Genomic DNA, 2,845 nt, shown 5'->3' with positions numbered 1-2,845 from the left:
TTAGCTGTTTTAAGATAAATTCAAGATTTTTGTATAATTTCTGCTGCTTCCAGCCCAATTAACTTCTTTATGCTAATTTCAGCTGATTGTGCTCCTTTCAACTTTTATCTGCTAGTTTCAGCTTTTTCTGCCTTTTCAGCTACTATTTAGCTCTTTTGATGCTAATTTTAGCTTCAGCTAATTCCACATTTTTTAAGCTCATTTCAGTTTTCTCCGCTTCTTTCTGGTAGTTTAAGCGTCTTTCTGCCTTTTCAGCATTTTTTTTAATACTAATTTCAGCTTTTCTTTAGCCAATTTCCTATTTTGGGGCTCTTTTCTATTTGTTTAAACCTAATTCAACAAATGTTTGTTCTTTCGGCTTTCTTTTGCTAATTTAGACTTGTGCTTCAATTTCAGCTATGTTTCAACATGTTTTTTTTTTTTTTTTGCTAATTACTGCTGTTTTTCTGCAAGTTCTTCTGCAATAACACTGCATGTTCACAGGAAATGCAATTTCTCTAGTTTTACTTGTTTTGATAAAATTTTTACTCCCACACTGGCTAAAATATGTTCAATATTTTGAGTTTTGTGTAAAACTTTCTTTTTTCTAAAAAAAATTATTTCATCTTAATTTCTTTATTATTTTTTTTTTAATCACACAATCCTTATTTCATCCTTTTTTACATCACACTCACATTACGCTTTTATTTACATGGAATTTTATGATCAGTTGGCGGCAAAGATAATCCCAGTAGCTGAACTTCTGCTACTTTTCCAGCACAAATGTCTTTGATAAATCTGTTACAATAACTGATGGTGATGCAAAGGTTCATAAACCAGAGTTCACCTGGACTGATGTGAAAGTTTTGCAGCAATCCACTTTGATCTGGTTGTGACAGAAATATTAGGGAGAACTGGAAGAAAAACCTGTTTATTATAAAAGAAAATAAATCCCAGAAATAAGACAAGTCTAAACAGATGGACATGTCTGCCTTTTGAATTAAGCTTTCCAGGAAACTGGACCAAGGTCAGTGGTCTAATCAAAGCTGCAGGAAGACGGTGTGACCTGGCATCAAACTGTGATGACGACCGCTCGTTCGTTTCCATCACTGAGATCAGCTGTCCATCAGGTGAGAATTAAACTTTAACAACAGACCTACTGTATCTACAACAGGTAAGATATTAAATCCTCATAAACATTTCCCAGAATCCCACTTTAAAAAATTTGAACTATTGATTTAACTGATAAAACGTCTGGCACATAAAAGAACGTCTGACAGTGCAAGAACAACCTCGTGGCAGATCATTAATCATGAACTGATCATTAACAATTCTTTATTTATTATTATCAGTGACTGATAATGATCGCAACGGCATTAGCCTCCATTACAGTGTGTTTCTGGGAACTCAACAAAGACCGCTTTGTGCAGCTGCTGAAGGACTTTGGACAAACGTGGGCTCAGCCGTCTATAAGTAGCTGATGGGTTCATGCAGAAGCAGAGCGAGATGAAGAAGATGGCTCTGAGACCTGCAGCTCTGCTCACCGTGGGCCTCCTCCTGCTCCTGGTTCATGGAGCGTTCCCAAACGAAGGTATTTTTCTTTTTGGGAATGCATTTGCATGTTTATGAATGAAACAATGCATCTGTTTGGCGTTGTGTGCAGGACCAGCGTCTCTTCCCATCAGGCTGACTGTGGAGAACGACTTGTCCAACCTGAGCCCTGAGTCCTACTCCTGCTCCACGGTGGAGGGCGGGGTGCTGCTCGGAGCTCTGAGGAGGCTGCAGGAAGCTAAGCCGGGCTTTAGGTAAGAGCACCCAAGAGGAAAAAGGATGATGGCGACCCATTTCTGCTTTTTCAAGACACTCCTCCCCCAGAGAGGAGCCCTGACTCTCTGTGTGTTACCAGTTTCACAGTGAAGGAGCACCCAGACTTTGGCCCGTTCCTGGAGAGCGTGAACGGAGTGTCTGGAGACGAGCACGAGCACACGTACTGGGAGATCCTGTCGGAAAGCTCCGGGGAGCTCACCAAGCTGGATGTGGGTGAGTATCACCAGGAGACGCGCACAGCTCTAATGAAGCAGGAGAATTGGTTGTTCTTTCACTTACAGCTCCTGTTGGTGTGGTAATCTCATTAAAACAGAAAAATAAACTGGTATCACACGCTGATAAAAGGTAAAGGCAGACGTGTCTGTTAGCAAAATATCTCATGAACAACTGGACAAATTTACAAATATTCACTATTCGATTTACTGTAAATACAAAAACATTTGTACTACTATCCCTACTTTGCATTTTTTCACTTATCACGGGTGGGGGGTGGCCCTAGACCCCGCGATAAATGAGGGACTACTGTTAAACTAAAACACTTGTAGTGCCAATCAAATTCAAGATGGCCGACACAGCCAACTGACCATTAAAACCACAGAAATGGCCATAAATCAACCAGTTTTACAGCCATTAAACTAAATTTTGGCGTGGTAGTAGCTGAGAGTTATTCATAACACATACTCCAGGTGCTACTCACTGCACAAATTATTTGATTATACTTTAAGCATTAACTGTTCATGTCAACCATGTCTGTTAGCAAAATATCTCCCGCATGTTGGTACAGATTTTTTTTTTAATGAGACTCATTGGATGCACATCCACACTGATTCGAAATCATATTTAGCCAACACATAAACCTTTATTTAACCAGGCAAATCCCATTGAGGTCACAGATCTCTTTTGCACGAGAGGCCTGGGCCTGAAGGCAGAAGAACATGCATGTTTTTGGTCGGTGGGAGGAAACCAGAGTACCCGGAGAAAACCCACACAAGCACGAGAAGAACATGCAAACTCCACACAGAAGGACCCCAGGTCCAAC

This window comes from Nematolebias whitei, chromosome 14 (genome assembly GCF_014905685.2).
Source record: "Nematolebias whitei isolate Nwh7 chromosome 14, NemWhi1, whole genome shotgun sequence".
Taxonomy (NCBI): domain Eukaryota; kingdom Metazoa; phylum Chordata; class Actinopteri; order Cyprinodontiformes; family Rivulidae; genus Nematolebias; species Nematolebias whitei.
Note: the sequence above shows the minus strand (reverse complement) of the source record.